General features: G+C 37.5%; 1 protein-coding gene across 1 annotated transcript in view; it reads left to right on the top strand.

Moving 5' to 3' along the window:
• Positions 1-4,675: 4,675 nt before the first annotated feature.
• The window catches only part of RHBDD1 (rhomboid domain containing 1), a 116,634-nt gene continuing 96,272 nt past the window's right edge, over positions 4,676-25,037 (top strand). Inside the window, exon 1 of the mRNA XM_069466655.1 lies at positions 4,676-4,689. The gene's annotated coding sequence lies outside the window, so the exon portion shown is untranslated. The remainder of the gene's footprint in view (positions 4,690-25,037) is intronic.

Below are 25,037 nucleotides of genomic sequence, written 5' to 3'. Positions count from 1 at the left end.
TGTTGGGAATTTTCGTATGTTCATAAGGGATGTCAATCTGAGATTTTTTTCTTGTAATGTCTTTATTTGGATCTGGTATCAGGGTAATAACATCCTCATGCAGTAAGTTGAGAACTGTTCTCCTATTTTCAGATATTTGTGTATCACTGTATCATTTTTTCTTTAAATATTGGATTGGCTTTAACTCAACAGCAAATCCATCTAGGCCTGGGCTTTTCCTTGTGGGAAGATTTTAAAGTATTAGTTTAATTTCTTTACCTGTTATAGGTCTGTTATGGTTGAATTATGTCACCCAAAAAGACACATTGAAATCCTAACCCCAATACCTCAGAATATGTTCTTATTTGGAAATAGGGTCATTACCTATGTAATCATTAAGATGAAGTCATACTGGAGTAGGTGGGGCTCTTCAACCTCTATGACTGGTGTCCTTTTAAGAAGAGGAGACAGACATATGAAGGAAGAACACATGTGATGATGAAGGCAGAGACTGAAGTGCTGTAGCAGCAAGCCAAGGAACACCAAGGCAGGCCAAGGATTGCTGGCAAACCACCAGAAGCTGGAAAGAGGCAAGGAAGGATTCTTTCCTACAGGTTTCAGAGGGACGATGGCCCTGCCAACACTTTGATCTTGGACTTTAAGCCTCTAGAACTATGAGATAATAAATTTCTGCTGTTTTAAGCCACTCAGTTTGTGGTACTTTTGTTTTTTTTAACAGCAATCCTTAAAAATGAAGTCTTTTTAGATTTTCTGTTTTCTTGAGCCAGTTTTGGCAATTTGTATCTTTCTAGGAAATTTGTCCAGTTCACCTGCATTGTCTAATTTGTTGGCATAAAGTTATTTTACAGTCTCTTATAATCCTTTTAACTTTGGTAGGGTGAATATTGATGTACTTGCTTTTATTCATGATTTGGGTCATTTGCAGTTTTTTTTTTTTTTTTTGGCCAGCCTAATAAAAGTTCATTAACTTTATTGATATTTTCAAAGTGACAATTTTTGATTTTCATATATTTTCCATTTTTCTGTTATCTATTTCATTGATTTCCAGTGGAAAAATTATTTCCTACCTTTTACTTGCTATAGGTTTACCTTATTCTTCTTTTTCTAGTTTTTAAGGTGGAAGTATAGGTTATTAATTTGAGACCCTTTTTCTTTTCTAACATGGGTGTTTAAAGTAGTAAATACACTTCAGATCACTGTTTGTAGCTGCATCTCATAAATTTCAGTATGTTCAAAATAGTTCAGTTCAAAATAGTTTCTGATTTCCTTGTTACTTCTCTTTTGGCCCATAAGTAGCTTAATTTACAAATATTTGAGGACTTTCCAAATTTCTTTCTATTGTCAATTCCTAATTTAATTCCATTGTAACCAGAGAACATACTCTATATGATCCCAAACCTTTTAAATTTATTGAGACTTGTTTCATGGCCTACCATATGGGCTACCCTGGAGAATATACTTCTTAAAAAGAATACAAATTCTGCTGTCATTAAGTAAAGTGGTCTGTACATATCAGTTGGATTGAGAGTGTTGTTCAAGGCTTTCATATCTTTAGTGGTATTCTGATTAGTTGTTCTATCCATTATTGGGAGAAGGGTATTGAAATATCAAATGTATTGTCTATTTCTCCATTCAATTATATCAATTTTTGCTTCATAAATTTAGGGCTTTGTTGTTGGGTGTGTACACATTTATAATTGCTATATCTTCTTGATGTATCAACTCTCTTATCACTATGAAACGTCTCTGTTTCTAGAAATATTTGTCTTAAAGTCTATTTTACCTGATGTTAGTATATCCACTACAAATCTCTTATGGTTATTGTTTACATAGTCTATTGCTGTTAAGTATTGTTCATCTTATTATCCTAACACAGGATGCAATTTTGTATGTTTATAGTTCTTAGTTTTGAATCAATTTGCAAGCTTTTCCACAACAATAAAGCAGTAAATTCTTTGATAAGTTTATACACATTTTTGGGTACAGTTTTGGGTATTACCACAAAAAATACTTGAGTCATTAAAAGCAATTAGAAACTAAAACAAACCCTTCCCTTAAAAAGATAATCCAGTTGTATATTTGCTACATGGTATTGTTGCCTGATGTTCTCTCACCTTCAGGCTGGGTTTTAAAAGCTGAGAATACTTGTCTGCCTTTCTGCCAGTTCCAACCCTAGATTTGTGATTTGTACAAAAGCTGTTACCACAACTCCTGTTTTCATGCAAGCACCACATTTTAGGAACACTCATTTAAGTCAGATGGCTTAATCACAGGTATTGCCCCTCCTGCAAGCCTTAGATAAAATTAAAAAATTTATCTTAGGCCATCAGATGTTTCAAGTATTATGCACAGTGTCATAGTGCTGCCTTTTCTCATGATTATGATACACAAATACTTTAAAACCTTTAGAAATCATTATTGTACAAGGTAATGTAACACTTACATACCTTTTATGTTAAAGGACGTCTTCTGGCATTGATTCTTTGGTATTTTTAGCCTTGCTAGGTGAAAGGATGTTGCTGACCGCCCCTTATGTTAATGTTTAAGATATTCAATTATCATCCAAGTGATGTTTGTCAATTTGTATGGGATTTGAGCACATTACAACATGCTCATTTCAATAAAAACTTAAAAAAAAATTCAGTCTGCTGAACAAATCATATAGGACAAAAGAGAAGGTCAATTTTAAACAGGTAGATTTTTTTGTCCTCTTGTCTATGAAATTTTTCACTGATAATATCTGAAACAATATAATTACCTAAATATATTCTTAATCCCTATATATAATTACATTTTTATGACATTACTGTACTGAGACTTCTTCATTTGTGGCTCTCTTACAGTCACCTCTGTATTTGATATATTATGATTAGGACAAGAAAAATGATCCAATTATAGAAAGGTGTAAAGAGTGATCAAAAATAGAAGATAGGATTAGTATTAATTGAATGGATGCATATGATCATGGATCAGAAGGATAAATGAGAACACTTCCATTTGAGAAATTACATTTCCCTCCGGCCCAGGGAAATACATAAAATACCTCTATAGGTAATTTACTGTTTTTCCCCTGGTTCATTTGACTTTCCATTTCCAGAAATGCAGTTTCTCATTTTCAGCTGATTTTTCTGATAAGTATATCGTTTTTTATAAGAAAGGGATAACTTATAAAGCTCAAGAAACACACACTTAAAATTTGCTAAGACTCTTCTTTGTCATCTGAAAGGCATATGTGTACATAAATACACACACAAAGTATGAGCCAAATTTTCACTTCTGCCACACTAGGGGAAAAAAAAAATTTCCCTGGGGCCACGGTGTTTTATTACAAAAATAGAATAAAAACTTCGAAAACAAAAATGATCCTTTCTAATTTAATGAAAAATTTGTAATTTTTTATTGTTTTCTGTATGTAAGCCATATGCAACTCGAAAAATAGTTAACGGGGGCTCCCCAGGTAGAGATATGTGAGCTCGGTATGCTTCACCAGGCCCCTGGCTCCAAACTGACGTGAGTTAAATACAACTCACGTGACAGTTAATGTGTTAAATTTCAAACTCCCAAACATTCTTACGAAGAGTTCTTGCAGTACACAATGGCAAAAGATAAACGCTTCTGATTTCACTATTTTTTTTTAGCAGACAAAACACAGCTGCTACAATTTCCAATAAATAAACAGCAGCATAAAATCACCTGTATTCGGATTCCTCCTTGGAAAAAGTGTATCTTTCCCCTAGTTATTAGAAAATTCCATACCAAATAGTAAGATAGTTTTCTCAAATCATACAAAATAAATACATCATAACATTTATCTTAACCTGATTTCTAAAAATTGAACATGAACTTATTCCAAAGTAAAACTAGAAGACAAAATTGCATCAAATGACATATTGATCGAAATACTGAACACCCTAAAGCCCTTAAAATGGGCAAACAGACTTAGTAGCATAGCCTCAGACCTAAGCTCTTGGGAGTAAAATGTACACCCCTGACCCTGTTTTGCTGGCCTCCTTTGTAATACTAAGAGAAACAGCTCTCACGTTGTCAGTAGGTAACTCTTGAAGGTGGGAGTTTGCCGTTCCCACCATCCACTTCACACAGGCAGTATCTGCTCCTCCGCGTAGCAGCTCACCAGCTTGCGACTGTGCTGGGGCCCTGAAGGTCACAGTTTCTCAGCAGGGACAGAGCGCTGGGCAAAGACGCCCACGAGGCAAGTGGAGGAGACCCCTGCGCCGCCCCCAGATCGGGTCCCTCGAATGCAGGCCGTAGTTTACGCGTGGTAAGGAGCCAATAGTTTTTTACGGCAATAGGAATATTATTATCCACGGGAGCTTGGAGGATGAGTCGAGGGCACAAGCTCTCCTTACTGCGCTTTCCCGCGGCCCTAGTCCCGTTGTCCCGCTACGCCCTCGCAGCCCCTCCAAGCACCGCCGCAGCACGCGGACCGCAGGCCCAGCCCACCGCGACTAGAGCGTGGGCGCGCACAACTGAGCATGCGCCGCGGCCGAGCCGCCCGCTTTACAGCCCTCCCTTCCCCCACACGGCCCGCGCAGGACGCGTCGCAAAGCCGCCCACGCTTCCTCCCTCCTCCCCGCCAGCTGCGAGAACCAGGAGCGCGGAGATAGGACGCCTGTGCGTCATGACGCACGTGCGCTCGAATACGTGGGGACGCAGGCGGTCGTAGAGAGCGTGAGTTTCCGCGTCTGTTCGGCTCGGCTAGCGTCGCGGGCTCTGCGCGGCGTCTCTCGCCTTTTCTCAGGGCTGGGGTGTCGGCGGCTGGGGGAGAGCTTTGAGGCGGCAGTTGGCGCATCGGGGAGGGGAGCCAGGGCGAGGGCGGGGTTGGAGGCACAGTCGCCTCCTCCTGGGTGCCCTCCATAGGTCCGAGAGCATGGAGGGCGTTTCTTGCAGAGACTGTACCGGGGGTCCCATCCTCCTTGCCCCAACTCTGCTGGACGCTGGACCTCACGGGGAACCGTGTGCCCAGGATGGGGCTGGCTCTGAGGGAGTTTTAAAAGATTGCTTTTAGCAGCAGGAAGTTTACAGCGGTGTTGCATCAGCAGCACAGCTTAAGATTTCAGGTGCTCTCTGGACAGTAACTTTCTGTTTCTCTGAATGAGCCTATGGTAAACCCAGTCCTAACCTCAGTAGTTGTTTTAATAGGGGACAGAAAATTTACATAAGTGGATTTAACTCCTTTCTGCCCACACCTTAAAAACCTTTGGATAGATGCTTTCAAAAACGGATCTCATGCTTGTGTTTCCAAACTGAGCGTAAACTCTGAAAGACTCAGGATTACTATCAAAATGAATTATGGCCTGTTATGATTCAGTTTTCGAGGTGTGTAGATCCCTTTGCAGTACACTCTGTGACAGCCAGGCGTGGCTGTTTTTCTTTGAAATTGCTTTTTAAAAGTCTGTCTAATTTCACATATATGTGTCTTTTTGTTTGTTTTTGTTTTTTTTGCTGGTTCTAATACACTTTAAATGTTTGTAATTTGCCCTGGCCTGGCTTAGGAAAGCAAGTAATCTTTCAAAGGAGAATAGCAATGCATTGGTTTCTAAATTTTCCTTGGATTAGCAGCATCAGGAAATGCAAATTTCTGGATCTTACTGCAAACTTAACTGAATCAGAAATCTATTTTAACAAGCCTTCCAATTGATCCCAATGAAACTGGGTGCTAAAATTTGAGAATTACTGGCATAGTGATAAAGAACACCCATTGTGGAGTCACAGATAATGGAATTTGAGTTGAGGTGAAGTATTTCCTAGATGTAGAACCTTGGACAAGTTACAGGACTGGAAGTATTCCATGTGAAAATGCAGAAAAGTGTTTAACACCAACACATATAAAAGATGTTCAAAGATGAGATGTTATTAAATAACTTGTTAGAACTTCATAAAGTAACTACATAGGTTATTCTGGAAGTATTTTTTATGGGGATATATATAAGTTGTAGTAAATGCCCTCTGCTTAGAGGGCATTTTGTTTGTTTTACCTCTTGATCCTCAGTTTATATAGTCAAGGTTGTTGGATGCAGGTTTTTCAGTTAAAAATTGTAGCAATATGTACTGACTAATATCAGTGTGTTTGTGGCTGTAGTATTTTTATGAATACTGTTAGTCATTATGTTAAAGAGTTTTTAATTCTTTGGCCTTCTGATCTCTTCAGTTTAGTTATACTTTCTTTTGACCCAGACTTTGGTAAAGACCAGAGGTAAGCACTAGTTTTAGAGTTGAGAAGTATTGTGGTGGACTGACTTGCAAGCAAAAGCTAAGACTGAAGATGTTTCTGTCCTTATCTTTGTTTCCCATATGTCATACAGGTCCACCATAGCAAAGAAGGCCTCATATCCACCCTTCATACCTCCATTTTCTGGAAGGATCACAGGAGTGCCTTTAATCTCTTGTTTTTTTCAGATGTGGTATTTTTTCAGATGTATCATTTTCTTACAACTTTTCCTTTCCCTTTTCAGGGGATCATTATAGGGGGAGAAAGAGAAATATTCAGGATTTGAGGCAGCTTCCCTAACGCCTAGGCTCATTGCAGTGTTGAGAAGGGTCAGTGCCAAACCATGGCCTGTACAACACATGGCCTATACAACACATCCCTTTGGTGAGAGCACACTGCTCTTGAGGCCATGGTCCTGGACATCCTAGGTGAGATAGTTTTCAGATAAACATGAGTCACTTTGGTTTTCAATTCCTGCACATAATTTTGTTAACTCTACACCAAATTGTCACTCTCCCATCATGAAACGTTTATTCTTCAAAGGCCTCAAATATTTTTTTGTTCTTCACATCGGAGAGGCCGATCTATAGCAGTGGTTTTAGGTCAGGCAAACTCTGCTTTGAATCGTGCCTCTGCTATGTTGTGATTGTGTCTGTTAGACAAATGAACATCCTCCCAGCTTTCATGTCGTCTTCTGTAAAGTAGAAGTCACAGGGTGTGCTATTGAATTAAATGAAATAATGTGTAAAACATATCCATGTTTTAGGCATAGAAGGTCAATAAATGTTGCATGTTGGATGGGGGGAAAGGTATTTATCACCCCACACCTAACTTTATCCCATTCACTTCTTCATAATATTTTTATAAATGAGCTAATTTTGTTATTACCTGCCTGTACTGCTTTTTTCTTAAAGCAATAAAAGATAGTGAGTGAAGAGTCAAAGCTTTTACATTATTGTGAATGAGAGAGAAAACACTTGGAAAAAGTTAAAACTCTAAACGTGGTAGAAAAACAGTATCTTCAATTTTATCACCATAACAGGGCAACTTCCATCAATTGTTTTGGATGTTGATGGGAAAGTCAGGGTCAGGAGTTGAGTAATATTTAAATATCTTCGGTTAGTGGGGACAGTCAGCTATAGAAGGGGATGCTATGTTATGGGAGATGAGATCTCATTGAAGATGGGATAAGAAAATGCTATTGGCCCTGAAATAGCTAATATTTTTTTCAGATTGCTTAATGATAGCAAAGTGAAAAGTTTTATGTTCCATTTTTTAAAAGTGATTTAAAAATCTCATGTATTTTTGTGTACATATATCTATAAAATAGCATATGAATATATGAGCATGGAAAATACTTGACTCAATTTTATTTACTTGTTAGTATGTTGTAACATGGGTGTGGGATCCAACTATAAAAGGAAATAACATACATTTATGTAAAGTTAGATATGCATATATATGTAAAAACTATTAAAAAGATAGATTTCCTTTTATGTGTCAGTTACAGTCATTTAAGCAGTGGTCCTCCATTCATTCATTCATTCATGCATGCAGGGAACCTCTTAAACAGAATCTTATCTGTAAAACTCAAGAGCTGAGAGGCTTTAAGAGCAGTGAGGTTGAAGGGCACAAGCTCTTGATCCTTGGCAGTCATGCTCAGAGGCATGTCCAGGGAACCTAGGATTCTAGGGAACTGGATGTGAAACTCTTTATCTGTGAAATAGGAATCCTCAGGACATGAGCTATTACTAAAAAGTAATGACATTAAGAATTCTGGTGAGTGGGATTCACAGACTTGTTCTGAACACAATTTCCAGGTTTTTTAGCAGTGCCAACATATGTATGGCTTCTCATGAAGAGAAGTGAATGATTGTTTAAAAAAAAAAAAAAAACCTTCAATCTGACCTATATTTTACAAAACAGGATTCTGTGCACATTTTTTAGAAATCAGCTTTTTTTGAAAAGCAATTCTCCACGTTGTGACAGCTGTATTGCTATTAAAAGCTATTTTATATTTTAACTGACTGTTGTTTAGCATTACAAATGACTCGGAAAAAGAAACAAGGAGTCAAAGGAGATATATTACTTGTGTTTACAGTCCCATGTTTTTTTGTTGTCTGAAAGCAGCTGGTCTGCGTTTGTATGATAAAGTATTTTTTTTTTAAAGAGTTAATTTTTAGTTAATGAGCTTTCATAAGAAAAATAATTTCAAATGCTAAGTATTTGTTAGATTGTTATTAATAGTGGTAGTAGTAATATTACATTGTCTCTTTCACACATTGAGGAGGGTTTCCTGGTGACAGCTGGAGTGTGGGGGAGGGGGAGTCACTTTCAATCAACCAGCTGCTCTGTGCAACATCATGATGGTGATATTTCAAAGCCCATAGGTAATTTTGGCTGTATTCAGAAAAGAAGATGTATCAAATTTCTGGGACACAGCAGATAGTGTGCAAGAGCCCTTTGGGATCTAGATGATAGCCAACAAACAATGTATGTATTCAGGTTTGCATGTTGGTGTTATTTACTATCCAGTTTCTTGGACATTGTTACATGCACGTCATAATTACAAAGCAATAAAGTCTAGTTCCATGGGGGGAAAGACTCATTACTTTACGGAGAGGCAGGGAGAATGAAAAACAAACTTTGATGGTATGTTACATGCTTTCTTGTAATATGCTATTTCATTTATTCTTCACAATGTTTCTAGGATGTAAGTGGAATTTTTCTCGTTATGGGTAAAGAAACAGAAGCTCAGCTGGATTGGTTATATGATTTGCCCAAGGCCACATACCAGTACATGATGGCATCCATATTTGACCCCAGATCTTCTGGCTTTAGCTCCAGGAATGTTGTCATTACACCAACAGCTGTTTCTCCAGGGTGTTTACTTGCTTATGCATTTTTAATTCAAAGTCACAATATCAGGATATAATGAATGAAATTTATATAACTATTAAAATGACTTCAATATTATATAAATAATTTATAGGGGGGGTGTGTGTGTGTGTGTGTGTTAGCAGCTACACATAATTTAGGGGTTTTTTTCCTATAGTAAAAAGCCTCCTGGGCAAGGCTGTGAAAGAAATCCTGCTACCTTTTTATATGTTACCAGTACCAGCAATTTTGCAATTATGTGTGTTGTAATGAATTAGTTGTGATTATAAATTTGAATAAATGTAGGAATGAATATTGTGCACCTTGCTCATATTGTCCCTTCCTTCATTCATACCCCAACATATGAAGGAAATTTCCTTTTTTCTTTCAAGGCATATTAATTTTGCATTAATAAGGGACCCTTTAGCTTTCTAAATTTCAAGCTTGTAGCTATTATGTCAACCATGTGATGACTTAAAATATATCTTTTTATTTTTAGGAGATGGTTCCAATATTTTTGATGAGTTTTCCAGAGTCATTTCATCTTCTTTCCCATTGCCCACAGGTTAATGCCTACCCTCATATTATTCTTTCTCTCTCTTCTTCCACACCCTATATATTATAAAACTTTAAAACTTCTTTTTTCTTTTTTTTTTTCTTCTGAGACAGAATTTCACTCTGTTCCCCGGGCTCTCATGCCATGGTGTCAGCTTAGCTCACAGCAACCTCAAACTCCTAGGCTCAAGCAATCCTCCTACCTCAGCCTCCTGAGTAGCTGGGACTACAGGCACATACCACCACTCCTGGCTAATTTTTTCTATTTTTAGTAGAGATGGGGTCTCGCTCTTGCTCAGGTTGGTTTTGAAGTCCTGACCTCAAGTGATCCTCCTGTCTCAGCCTCCTGGAGTGCTGGGATTACAGGTGTGAGCCACCACCCCCAGCCTTTTTGCTTTTTTTCTGAATACTCCATGATTTATATATATACAGTGTAAGTCATGGAGTATCCTTTTATCACATGGTAATGTTGCTATTTGTGTCTTTGGTTCTTTCTCTAGGCTGTGGTTTCCTGAAAGAATAGTGCCTGTCACTTAGTAGTTGCTCAAATATTTAGTAAATGAAGCAGTATAGACAGATATAAAATCATATGCTTATTGCTATAGTTTCACACTTACTGATTTTCTTTTCTGGACTCATGATTGGAGAAATGTGATAATGTGTGTCTGTTAATGAATGATGGTGAAAAATGAAGGGGGAAATCTATCTGTAGAGAAATATACAGAGCACTTTCATATTCCTTTCTGAAAGCTGAGATTGAAGAAGACTGCTATTCAATTTTTTTCTTTTTCTTTTCTTTTTTTGTTGAATGAATCTAGATGATTCATTGTTCTAAAGTTCTAGTCAGAAGCTTTCATTAAATGATAACATTTTATTAAATTTGTAGACTAATCTTATTTTCAATGAAGAACAAAGGCAGGGAGTGTGTAGAAAATCACTTCAGTAATTAAAAGTATTCTGTAAAAACATCAACTTTGTTAATAGAAGACAAGTTTTAGACCATCTGTTTTTCCTTTTACGATAACATTCCTCATCCAGTGTTCAAGTTTATACACTAAGACTTTGAAGACTTTGAGAGGCCTTTACCTTATTTATGCAGAAGTTGCTCTTGTGCTCACATCCTTAGCTCTGTACACTCTTTCTTTAGGGATAGCATGTCTGTAGCAGACCTTTGAGTTAGGGGCAGTATAACCGCCATGTTTTGGTTCTCCTTTGTATTAGAATGTTGTATTCAGTAGAAAATGAAAGCTGGTGATGCTTGAAATAAACTAGCATCTGTTTGTCAGTCAGTTGCAAATGCCCTATATTCTGGGTAGGATTATTTGATTACAAACAGCAGAAGCTACATTATCTAATTTAACTAAGTTATCCAAATAACTTAAGAACAAGAAATTTATTGGAAGTGTATGGATAAGCTCAGAGAATCAACAGAAAAACCAAACCACCAGACTTGGTAAAGGTCAACAGCTAGGTGAGCTCTTGAAGTTTGAGTAGACTTGGAAAAGTCTTCAAGTTAATGCTCTTGAGTGTCAGCTCCACAAGTTGTTGATCCTAGTGTCTCTGCACAAGTTTTAAGTTCCAGGGAGAGTGTTATTATTCTAACTTTGGTCACTATCACCTTTGAGTCAGTATAGGAAAGGGCACCCTTGATTGATAATCCCCCCCCCGCCCCCCGCAAGACCATATCCAATGGGGTGGGGCATGGATTCCTGTTACTGAAAGAACGAGGTATTGATGCTCATTAAGACAGGTGAAAAACCCTAAGGTGTCCCCTATCACTAGTAATTTGTGGACATCCTGTGTGCTTTGTGCTAACATAACACATCTTTGAAGTCTGGTGTGCTTTTCCTCCTCTTGACTAGTTCTTGTGCAGGGAGGACTTCAGTTACATAAATAATTCACAGACAGTTCTTATATGGAAATTAATTCAAATGGAGGCGACAGTGGTGATTGTGGTAGCTATCACTTTTTCATTGACTTTAGGTAGACAAATCTAGCACGGAGCAAACATGAGAATAAAACTACTTAAATCCTCTTGAAGGGAGTGATCGTGGGATGCTGGCATTGCTGTTCCCTGTGTGCCTCCTGGTTTAAAAGCCTGGGTCTGAAGGGCTGTCAGTCGGAGAACTTTAATGAGCCCTCATTACACTAAAACTTGTGGTCTGTAAGAGAAGAAACTGGCTTGTGATTGATACTGGAAATCATAAGTGGTGATGGGTCAGAATTGGAGTTGGCACTAATTCCCCTAGCTGTGGAGCAAAAGTCAAGACTATATAGAAAATCTAGTAGTTTCACTTTTATAGCCATTATTTTTTATGTATAAATATAGTCTAATCATTTCTGTTAAGTCTATAACACTTTAAAAGGGAGGAGAAAGTAAAATTTTGCCTGCTGACATTTTGCCTCCTAAAATGGAGGCTCATTAAATTCTCAAAATCATCTCTGGTTTGAGATTTTACTATAAAATTTAATTTAATTTAAAAAATAATTTCAGCTTTTGGGTTTCTTCATAACCTACTGTACTGTTTAAAAAAAAATGTAAATAATTGAATCACATGGTGCAGCTTTAAACAGTAAGGATCATAGTCCTGAAAAATGGGAATTGGTTACTATGTTATAGAAAACACTTTAAAACGATTTTGAAGCTGTAATCTTAAACCTTATTTTAATTTATTTGTTTATATGGATAAAAACACTATCATGTCACAATTTTTGTTTTTATATACGTATAAAATCTCATGTAATCCTTATGAATCCAGGTGAGCCTTCATTATCTCCTTTTATAGGTGAGAAACACATGGCTGGGGTATTGCGAACTCTTACCAGGGGCCATGTCCTTAACTACTGTCCTGTACTGCACATGTTAACATTGCTGCCCCTGCATATAATTTTGACAAAAAGCATTGAGACATTTCTTTTCCCAGAGCCCATTGATTTACCCTCAGTTCCCTGACAACTTCTTTATGTTCCGAAGCTGTTAAAATGGGTTGTATTAACCATCATCTTGTGCTTCTGTTTGCTGTGAATGTGGCAACAGCTCCTATATTGCAGCACTGTGCCATGTGAAGCCTTTTGTCCTTTATGTCTTAGAGCAGTCTGACAGCCTTTCATGTTGAATTCAGCAAGATTGCTTTTCATTTAACAAAGCTGAATGTTGCTTTCTAGGTGAAAAATAATTAAATGCTTTTAAAGATGTATTTAATTAACAGGAAGCTGATCTGTGTAAATTAATTATAACTGTAATGATGTCATAGCCTTGTCTTTTGTTATTAACTAGGTAATTGACCAGAAGTTTAGAAGCTTATTGTAGCTGACAGCAGTTTGACCTTGTATGCTGTCTAGAAGTGCAACGTGCACAGTGAATGTAAATGCAGTTTGTTCACTGAGCTGCATTTGTTGTCAGAACATCTGATCTTGGGTTCTTATTTTTGTTCTTCCATTACTTCTTTGTTGAAATTGGTGGTCAGGATTATACACTCAAACTGAATATTATACTTATTTCTGTTACTAAAAGCATCTGGCCAAACACAAATGTTGTCTGTATCCTTGAATAGCTATAATCAAACATGAAACCCTGGTGCATTTAGGACATACACAGTCAAGTAAACACATGCCAAAATTAAATGAATCTTGTTTTTAAATTCTATTTGAAGGAAGGTAAAACAACTTTTAATAGAGAAGTCATAAAGGGGAAAAATAATGGTATATTTGATATAATTTATTCCCTTTTATTCTAATTCGTCCAAGAAAATTAAGAACATGTGGTATTTTGAAAATTTGAGTGATGGGAACCTCACTTTGGTGGGTTTTGTTAAAGAATGGGAATGTAAGAGTAAGATGTGGAGTAGAAGTAAGATAATGATGGCTAATGCCCGACCAGCACTCCAAGGTGTCGGGCTGTGTTCCCTTGCATGTGCTTTATTCTAGTGGTATGGTCAGCTCTGCTAGAATGTGGCATTGGCATTCCTAAAAACCACCACACTATGTGAAATCATTCAATAAAAACCAGAGAGCTTGGGAAAAAGGGTGTTAGGCACCTAAAAGTCAAAAACTTTGTCAGTGGCATGTTAAAACAAAAGATAGGAACCTAATAAAATGGTAGCACAGTTTTATACATGTTAAATGGTTAGGAAATACATAAGTACTGCAGTAAGTATGGCACTTTACATTCAAAAAGTCCTGACCTTTGCTTGTAGAAATAGTTGTCAGAAGGATTGCAGCTTGTGGTTTACTGTCAAGTGGTGGAAGAAGGGTTATCTGAAATTGGACGAAAGTTGAAACCACACATGTGGATGGGTATAATTCGTAATGTACTCTGTGAACTGAAGTACCTGATAGATGTTTGGGGTAGGTAAAGTGTACATTTTGTGAATTTCGATGCAGTTTGCTTCATCTGGGTGCAGTTTTCTGCATGCATCAAATGTGAAATTTGCATTGTACTCAAATTGTTCCCTCATATATCAGTTGCATTTGAGCAAATTTTGTCATTTCTAAACAAGCATTATAGCAGAACTGACCAGATTAATTACTTCTCCTTCTCTAAACATCGCTGTATTTCATGTCTCTACGCTAAGAGCACATGCAAGCCATTTCCTCTCTTTAAAATACCTTTCCTTCTTTTATCCACTTTTTATCTTTCAGACCCTGGCTCTGGTGAGGAAACTTCCGTAAGGTCTTCTCTGAATTGGATTGACTTAACATTTTCTGTATTGTCATATGTTGTACATTATCTGCCCATTTCCAAAAAGTGTGTGTTTTAGATGACATAAGACACAAGCTTGTAGTAAAGGGAAGAAAACAACAAATAATCCAATGGTTGAGTAGCACTCAGCAGGAGAAAGCATCTCCATTTATTAGGCAAACTCAAATTTTTTCTAGCTCTGATGGGATTTTGCACATGAAATATTTAAGTGTGAATGGTGCTTTTCAACAATGTGAACATGATTCCTTAGGTGAGATCTATGTCAAGTCCTCTAATAATATTAGATTACATTTCTGCAAAAATCGTTCTTCAAAGGCAAAATGATGTGATCTGACCATGCAGCTTTTGGAGATTTGGCAAAACTCAGGGATAAAATTTGTGATAGTAATCCTGTATACCAGTAATTCTTAAAAGGTGGAAAAGCAGTTTTTGCCTCTCTGTGGCTTCCCTCTCAGATGAAACCTTGCTTTGCAGGGTAGGGCCTGGGAGTGTAAAGTTTGAGAGCAGTACTACCAAAGATTAAGTAGTAGTGTGGGTGTGTATAACTTTTGGTCAGTGGTTTGACTTTTCTTTTTGACCTATATTTTAGAATGATTATAAATTAGTAGCGAAATGATTATAAATTAGTAAAAATGAGTATTTCTTTTCAGTCATTAAAACAATAGTTGTGATTTATTGAGTGTTTACTGTGTGCCTAGCATTCATTCTAAGCACTTTGAGGTTTTAAGTCATTTAGTTTTTATAAAAACTTTAGGATCAGGCTTAGCTATTAGTAATATTATTATTCCATTTTACAAAGTGGGAAACTAAACTCAGGTTAAGTGATTTGAGCAAGGTCACATAGCTCTTAATGCCAAAGCCAGTCAGCGGGACCAATTTAGACTCCAGAGCATGTGCTTTCAAACCCCAAGGTATACCTGAAACACACCATTTGGTGAGGGTAAAGGTCATCTGTTAGCATCCTGTTGGCGCTGGCAGAACTTATGTGCAGAAGATATTTGGGAGATTAGTGAGCACTGACGTGATCAGGGAACCTATCAGGAAGGTGGCAGACAGCAGCTGGCTTTGAGGGTTGGGAAGGAAGTGAATAGGTTGGTAGGGGGAGTGGGTCTCAGGCCAGGGCATGGTGGTAGCAGTGCCCTCAGGCCCTGCCCACATCCCCTTTCCCTTAGTGCATTCTGGCAGGCTTCTGGCCTTCTGCCCATGCAGTTCTTTGCCCAGGTGTTTTCTCTGACCTCTGATGCCTGCTTTCCCTGCTATGGCAAGGTAGAAATGGCAGGGAGTCAAGGCAGACTCCCTAACCTTTGGAGCGATGACACTGAGGCCAATCTCTATATGTACTAGCTCCCATGGTTCCCCAGTGAGGTTAAGCTCCAGTCACTCACAGTGACAGCACTCTTGATAATACATACATTTTTCCTGTCTTGTTTCCCCATTCCCCAACCCGTGTATGGGTCACCTCCCAAATAAATAACTTCCGCTGGGACCCTTGTCTCAGAGTTTGCTTCTGGGGGGAAGCCCAAACTGAAACAGTAATGTACAATAATATTACCAACAACAAAGAGTTGCATTCCTTAAGACTGTGCTAATTAAATCCTCCTACCAACCCCTTTTACAGATGGGGAAACAGATGTGGGTTGATGAGGTAATTTGCTCAAAGTAACTAACACAACTAATAGACCAGCCAAGTGGTCTTGAGTCAAGAATGGCTTGATTCAAGTTAGTCATCTTAACCACCCATTGGCACTGAGCAAACACCTAAAGGCCAACACGATCTGACGGAGAAACTAGTATTAGGAGTGTGATTAAAAAATAAGGTTAAGTATTCAGTGTTTCAAGGTTAGTTTCTGGGGCTTCAAAGAAGCCTTTTAGCAAGGGTCCTGGATTCTGCCATTATAAAGTTGCACAAAGGGTTTCGTTAAACAACTGATTGGGTTGGAGTTAAAGAATCAGAATGTCCCCACCTGGATTTTTGAACTTTGTTGTTTTTCCCAGAGTTAGGAGAGTGCAGAGAGGAACAAAACCTGGCTGCCCTTCCAAGGTGGCACCATCCTGGTCATGGACATGCATGATTCCAGGTGGGGTCCATAGGGTAGAGGACCTTCACACTGTCCTGCTTTCCTAATGTTCTAATCCTGAGGGAATCCAGGACAAGGTGACTTAAGAGGCCATGTGCCCATGTATGTTTTCCAAGGGTCCTCGCTGATTCCAGTGAGATTGTGTGAAATCCACCCAGCAAATGGTCAAAAGTGAATGAATAAAGGTATTTGTGTGCATAAAAGGACTCCTGTTTGCTACAAAATCTTCTGTCATACTTCTTTGGTAGCCATGATAAAAGGAAAGCTAGGCTAGTTCTGTACTACTACTTGACTTGTGTTTCTCTAAGTCTAAATCTTCCGTGACACTTTTGGAGTGAAGCATTGTTGCCTTTCTGATTGTGTGTAGGGCATAATCAGAGCAACTTCTTAACCTCTTTGGAACAAGGAACAATGCTGTGCTCTTTATCTTTTTTTCCCTTCTGAACCTAATACCTGTGGAAGATGGTTACTATGTTATTTGCTGACTGGTCCCATTGATGATCTTACTAAAATTTAGCCTCTTCCAGACAGGAATAAATTAAACTTTCTTGCGCCAGGAAAAATTGATAGATTCCTCTCTGTTTCTCTCTGTGGGTCTCTATGTCTTTCTCCACCTGTGTGTGTCTCTGTGCGATTGGAGGTGTGTGTGTATGGCGTGGGAGAACATTTCAATATTAAGACTAAACTTAGACTTTCTGAGGTCTGTGTGCTGCAAAGCAACTTAATGATCCAACTCAACTCAAAGAAACTGATCATTCAAGAGGTTGACGATCTTGGATCTCTAAGACCACAAAGCTAAGAGCCAAATCAGTAGGAGCAGACCCAAACCAAGACAGCTGGCAAAAGTAGAGGAGGAAGTACCTCCTTCCCTGGGGAATAGCCTCTCCAGTTCCTTTTTTTATTGTCTTTGCTTTTTTTTTAACCTCAAATTTCCAAATTGCCTGGTGACCCTTGCACATTGCTGACCACTACCAAGGTCTCATCGTTTTTTCCACTTTGACAAAAGTACCTAATCCCTTTAAATGAATGAATTGTGAATCTTAATTTCCTTTCCTCTATGTAATTTACTGTAACTGACATTAAACTGACACATGTACCCTTTTTTTATTGTTGTTACTGTTGTTGTTGAAACTAGTTTGTAGCATTTCCTAAATCTGCAATTCCTTACCTCTGCCTTTTGCCTTTACCTGGAACTAACAGGTAGTTCCTTGGGATTTTTTTACCCACAAGAGCCAGTCGTCAGTGTAGTAGAAAAGCTTGGTTGTGGAGGTGTTGGTGGTTTTTTGTTTGCTTGTTTTATCTTTTAATTCTTGGGCCATTTTACTCTCCTCCTCAGGGGCAAGGCCAGGGCAGAAGCTGAAGTTTTCTATTTAACTATATATACTTTCTACTGTGCCATAATTTCCTCTTAGGTGAAATTGATCTAACCTTTCCATAAACACTGTAAATCAGTCTTAACACTTCTTGAATTTTGTTGAATCCCTAGTATAGAACTGACTGATTATCAGGTCCTCACTTGATAGTTTACTTTGGTGATTCTATTTATTGCCCTGGACATGCATTTCTATGGCTTCTATGGCTTAGAAGGGATGATTGTATCATTTGAAGCTACTTTCTTATGTTTAGTTTAAATTTCCCTTTTTATAGCTACCATCTTAGTTTAACCTCCGTAATTTTTTGTGTTTACAAAAATAAATTTTATAAAAGTGTCTGCATGCAATGGCTTCAGAAATTCTGGCAATTCCGGAATACCCAATGTGATGGTATTAGGAGCGGAAGACTTTGGGAGGTTATTAGATCATGAGTGTAGAGCCCTCACGAATGGGATGAGTGCCCTTATGAAAGGGGCCTCACACAGCTCTCTTGCCTTCTTTCCACCACTTGAGGATACAGGAAAAAAAAAAACAGCAGTTGGCAACCTGTTAAGATGGCCCTCACCAGAGCCTGACCACCCTGATCTCACAGTTCAGCCTCCACAACTGTGAGAAATAAATTTCTATTGTTTATAAGCCATACAATCTATGGTACTTTGTTTTAGCAGCCTGAACGAAGACAATTGCCAAAAGCAATATCTAACGTAAAACATACTGCTCCACATTCTCTCTTTTGGTAAGGTATTATTTTTTATAGGGGAAGCTTTTTGCTAAATGGTAAGCATTAAAATCTTCATAGTTTTAATCACTTTTTTCTCACATTATTAAATTCTAATTAAATTTTACACTGTATATTACAGATAGAAGTTGAGCTAAAATGAAACATTGTTTTGGTCCTTTTTATAGTACTTTTAAAAAATTCTCTCAAGCTTCAGTTTATCTTCCAAGAAGCATTTATGTGAAAGAAAAGTAGCTGATATCTCTTCTAAGTGTTCCTAGTCTAGGACTTAGGTTATAAAATATTGGCCATGAAGCAGAACATATTTCCTGGCCTGCCTCTAGATCACAGCCTAGAATTTCAAAAGATTTTTATTTAACTTCCTACAGGCATTTTAGCTATTTGTTACATGCTATGAAAGTGCAGAATGTGCCATTTGGCTTTCTTGAGCAATGGGCAGGCTGGGCTGCTGGGGCCATTCACAGGCATGGACAGAAGCAGTAAGGGCTGCAGCTGGGAGAGACAGAGTTGAAGGGCTTGTCAGAGGAGCAGCACCTTGTGGTGGGATGAGTTGGAGTCCTCATTGTCCAGTAAGGGCATTGTCATCTTGGTGTCTTTATCTGTATACGAAAAATGGAATTTCTGTCTCTCTTTCAGGGTTTCATGCCAAAACTGCTGGAAGGTTTTTGACTAAACTGGGCACAAAATATAAGCTATGGGATGTGTGTTTGAAATTCACTTTGGTGACCTCTGGTGGTGGGAGAGCTCATGGGATGGCCCATCTATGGAGATGGCCTTGCTTATATTAAGCACCTTGGACAGAGGAATCTGAGGCCTGAAATTTTAACGTCTCCAGAAAGTCTTAAGGGCAGAAGCTTCATCAAGCTACTCCTCATATGGGCAACTTGATAGGCATGCCTAAGAGTGGTAAGACAGTTAAGTGATTTTCTGGGCAAGTGCTGGGTAGACCAGCTAGTGGATAAAATGGAACTAATTTTGACTTCACAGGATTGTGAGAATTAAATGAAATGAAACAAATTATACATAACTACTTTTAAACTATAATTGCATAAATTTAGTTATTATTGGAAGGCATGCAAATATTATAAGACCTTGATTCTTGGGCTGAATAGCTTAAAGTTGGTCAGATGATGATGATAATAATAAAAATTTAAAATCAGCTAGTACTTATTTAAAACGTGCTATGTTTCAGGGCTAAATGTTTTGCATGTGTTACCCATCAACTCTATGAAGTTCTTATTATTTAGTATATATTTTATAAATGAAGAAATGGAGGCATAGGTTGAATAAGAACTTACCTAAGGTCACACAGCTCCTAAGCAGTGAAGGCAGAATTTGAACCCAGGTCGTTTGGCTCCAGAGTCCATTCTGTTAACTGTGACACTGTTCAGTGTTTTAAGAAGGAAGTACAGAAAGCTATTTGATGGGTTGGTGTGGGGGGAATAACAGGATGAAATTGGATTTTAAGCAAATTGAGTCAGACATTGTATAAGTAGATTGAGGGAAGAGTGTAAGGTGACAAAGACCTGCCTTTGGTGGATTCTACTTGCCCTTATTAATGGTTGCTTACTTGTCTGGAATGTTCTTCTTAGGTCCGTTTAATGGTCTTAAATCCTAACTCCCTAGAGGTAATGTATTTTGCCTATGTATGCCTCCCACATGGATGGCATTTATACTTAAGGCGTGCTGTTATGAAAGACAATTGGACATTGTCCCACTAAGGAATCAGAAATTTTGTATTTGTGTTCACCTGGAGAGATTGTACAAGGAGTGCTTATGTCTTAAAAACTTTAGGCCTAATAACTTAAAATCAGAAAGATACCAGCCAGTTGGGATTAGAGAGATAAGTCTAATGGTTGTGTCAAGCGGAGTGAGACAGTTTCTTAATGTGGTTATAATGATGAAGTGTATGAGGTTGGAGAACCATTGTTTTAAAGGTCTCAGCAGCCTTCAAAAGGAGAAAATGCTTTCAATTCCCAATTTCTTCTGGAACAAAGTCCAAGTTGTAGATATTTCCATGAATAGATACTGGAATATAATTACTGAGAGTGTCACAATATTCATAAAGACTAGATTCCCATTACCTTCCTAATATAATTTGATTCCAGTTTCATTTTTTATTCATGAAGTCAGTTTTCATTCATTTGATTATCTTCATTTCTTTGTATCTCTGCCATTAATGTGAAATAAGAAAACAGAGAGTCCTACTCTGATTCTCTTTGATTTTATCGTCATAAAGCCATTTAACTGGTTTAGATAGCCAGAAAACTATGTCATTTATGTGCAACTTGTCATCAAATGATTCTACTATCTGATGAAAATTCCTCACTGTACCCCCAGGACTCCCTATTTACTAATCAATTCAGGTAGAAAATGCATTCTGGTAAATTGAACACGGTGTAATGATGTGAAGCCAAACCATCTGCTATTACATTTAATATTTAAATGTTAAGTTTTAAAAGCATAATTTGCATGTTATTCATACAACTATGTTTTGCATATAGCAAAGCTTTTTGAAATGCATTTATGTATTTGGAAAGAGGAAACAGATTACTTTGCAAGTGTTCAGTTAATCTTGTGTTTTTCATCAAATACAAATGTATATTACACTGTATCATTTTCTTATTTTCAGAAATATCTTGAAAATTCTGCATTTTGTAGTTGGGTTCTTTGGGGGGCCTAAGGAAGCTAATACTTTTTAGGAAAAATAAAATTATTCTAAGAAGTTTTATTGGAAGAACAAAGACTTTTATTGTTATTGTGCTGGACTAAAAAGTTCTCATCCATTGGCTCTACAGTAACAAGTATAGAAAACAATTACTTAAGTTTGGACTTAAAAGCCACAAATGAATAATATTCCTGAGAGAGTTACAGGAGTGAGAAGAAATGCTCCCCTTCAATTTATTCCTAGAGAAAGAAGATGGTACTGAAACAGAATAAGAGAAAAAAAATGCATCTAGTGTTTTGTGTATACTTTGAGTTAATGTGCTATTTGTGATACACTAATTTCCTATTGTAATTAAAAAAGCAGAGGGATTTTTTTTAGTATAAATAATTTCCCATTTTCATAGCATTTTTAGTTTGTTTGCAGTAATAAAGCACACTAACCCCCTGTTTCTTTCAAAATACAGTCGAATATGTTGGCTTAAGCCATGTCCTGCTATTGATACATTCGCATTCCCTTCCAGTATATCATACCACAGGGGGATATAGGAATACGGTCTTTGCATTTTAACCAGGATGGTTTCTTTGTGGTTTCACCTTTCTTTCTGAAGCTTTCACTTGGCCTGAGCTTTTTAAATAATTTCTTGTAGAGAAAGTGTGTGGGTCTATGTGTGCACACATGTATGTGCTTGTCTGTGTGTATGTGAACATGTGTGTGTTTGTATTGTATTTTAATCAATGAAAATTTAAGCATTTGCTCAATATCATTAGTCATTAGGGAAATGCAAATCCGTGCTGCTACATACCCACTGTGATGGCTATAATCAAAAAGATGGATAGAAACAAGTTGAGGATGTAGTGAAACTAGAACCCTTATACAGCTGGAGGGAATGTAAAATGGTGTAGAAATTTGGAAAACAGTTTGGCAGTTCCTCAAAAAGTTAAACATAGAGTTACCGTATGACCCAGCAATTTCACTGTTAGGTATATACCCCAGAGAACTGAAAACACATGTTTACACAAAAAATTGTACATGAATATTCATTATTCATTATAGCCAAAAAGTGAAAACAACTGAAATGTCCATCGACTGATGAATGGATAAACAAAATGTGGTATATCTATACAACGAAATGTTACTCAACTATAAAAAAATGAAGTATTGATATGTGCTACAACATGGATGGACTTTGAAAGCATTATGCCAAGGGAAAGAAACCAAGCACAGAAGACTACATGTTATATGATTTCATTTATATGAAGTTTCCAGAGTAGGCAAATTCATAGAGACAGTAGATTAGTGGTTTCCAGGCACTGGGAGGAGTTGGGGTGGGGAGTGACTGCTAATAGGTATGGAGTCTCTTTTTGAAGTCATGAAAATTCTAGAATTAGGTACTGGTGATGTTTGTACAACTTTCTGAATATTAAAAAAAACGACTGAATTGTCTACTTTAAGAGAGTGAATTTTATGCCAGTGACTGGAGCATACCTTTTCCCCTAGGATATTTAGAGCATATACTTAAAATATTTGAAACTGTTAAATGAAAGTTGCTAAAAGCTTAAGAATAGTAGTAATGACATAGCATTAATCTATCTCAAATAGCAATAAACCTTTTCTTGAAGGGAAGAAGAAAAGCCCACACAATTTAAGAAGATTTTAGTGAATAATTTTAAGAATTGTTGCACTTAGAATAACATGGAAGTTTCAATCTTCAGAACAGCATTTGATTACTCCCATTAAGACTCTGTGGTTCCCTTCTTGTGAAATTAATTTGGGTAGTATCAGACACCAGATTGTGAGTAGAATTTATAACTGGTATATATTTTTGCAATTTAGTGGGCTCAATTCTTATTGAACATTTAAATCTGAAAATTGAGATATATACTGCCCTGGTACATGATAATGATGAAATATTTTCTGCTTTGTAAGTAGAATTGAAAATCACTGTAATTAGTTTCTTTTCCATTTTTACTCCTTTCTCTCCCCCTTGAGACACATTGGTTTCCCAAGTTATGAATTCAGTTTCTTTTGTTTGTTCTAGCTGCTTAGTTTTTCTTATTATATACCTGTTTAATTTTTAATTTCTTATTAAAAGTAAATATGGCTAATTTTCCTATCAATATTTCAAGAAATCTCTCATTTCTGTCTGCCATGACCTTGATATAGTGCTATCTAGTGTGTATTACTACATAATTAAAATGCTATTTTTTTTGTCAGACAGTTCTAGCAAAATAACTTATCAATACATTTTAAATCAATCAGAGGTTTATTTTTATAAGGTAGGGATAAATGCTGTAAACACTATATGGAACTAAAAATACTAAGTGAAATAATAGGTATAGTGCTATGGGAAAAATTGTTACAATTGCAGGAAAAATACTTAAAGATGAACATATAGGTATTCAGACCTTCTTAATCAGTCTTCTCTATTGTATAATGAAGAAAGATACATTAAAAAAATACTAATTTTGAGTCACTTGGGAAATACAGTAAGCTGTCCATATCCACGGGTTCTACATCCATGGATTCAACCAACCACAGATTGAAAATATTTGGGAAAAAATATGGGTGGTTGCATCTGTACTGAACACATACAGACTTTTTTCCTTGTCATTATTCCCTAAAAATAAAGTATAACAATTATTAACATAGCATTTACATTGTATTAGGTATTATAAGTAGGCTAGAGATGATTTAGAGTATACTGGAGGATGTGCGTAGGTTACATGTGAATACTGCACCATTTTTTGGAAGGGGCTTAAGTATCCATGGATTTTGGTATCCAAGGGGGGTCCTGGAACCAATCCCCATGGATACTGAGGAACAACTATACTTGTTAAGCCTGGACCATATGCTAGTCACTGTGTATTTGTAGTGATCACATGGTGGCTCTGGGTATTCTTGGTGACTGAAAACAGGTAATTTTTGCCTTTGGCTATTATGCTACAATCCTGGAGCCTCTTATGTGGGAGAACCCATGTAGCTAGAGCATAGCAACTGAGCAGAGACTGGCGTGAGATGAGACCGATGAGACTGAAGGGGTGGGCAGGGCACTCGTGCTAACAGGCATATAGTTATGGGGAGGAGTCTGGGCTTTGTACTTGCTGCAAGAATAAACCATTGAAGGTTTACTGCCAGGGAGTCCAGCTTCAGTTTTCTGTAAGATTACTCTGAACAGTGATGGAAAATGGCTGGTGAATATCAAAGGAGAAACTGAGAATCCAGCTGGCTGGATTTTATTGTAACCAGGCAAGTTATGATGGTGGCCTAGACTAGAGGAGTGGCCCTAGAGCTAGAAAGAAGTAGATTGATAAAAACTGTTTGGAAGAGTTAACAAAACTTGATGGATAGGATTTGGGGGTAGCAGGGTGATGAGGACGAAAAACATGTCAAGGATGTTTCCTACACCTTTGACCTGAGCAACTGGATAGATGGAGATTCATGTCCTGAGAGGGGAACGTGAGAGGAGGAGCTGATTTGGAAGGGATAGTCCAGTGTTCAGTGTGGGCATGTTGAGTCTGTAAGGGAGGATGTGCTTATGAGTTAGGGGAGTGCAGGGACTGGGTTTCTCTTCCTTGAGCTCTGGTAACTGGCTTATGGTCTGGGTACAAGGCAGATACATGAACCACTTCCAAAACCAAACCGATCACATAGGTTTCCAGTTCATAGATAAGTTGCTATAACTAATGATACCTCTGTGGTCTCTCATACAGCACATAACTCCAAAACTTTCTGTGTATATGGTGGGTAGGAGATTATTCATTTTATAGTCAGCACTTACTTATTGTGATCTGTTTTCCTTGGTGTTCCTAGGTCTGT

Source organism: Eulemur rufifrons, chromosome 1 (genome assembly GCF_041146395.1).
Source record: "Eulemur rufifrons isolate Redbay chromosome 1, OSU_ERuf_1, whole genome shotgun sequence".
Classification (NCBI taxonomy): Eukaryota; Metazoa; Chordata; class Mammalia; order Primates; family Lemuridae; genus Eulemur; species Eulemur rufifrons.
This window is presented reverse-complemented; position numbering and strand designations above follow the sequence as displayed.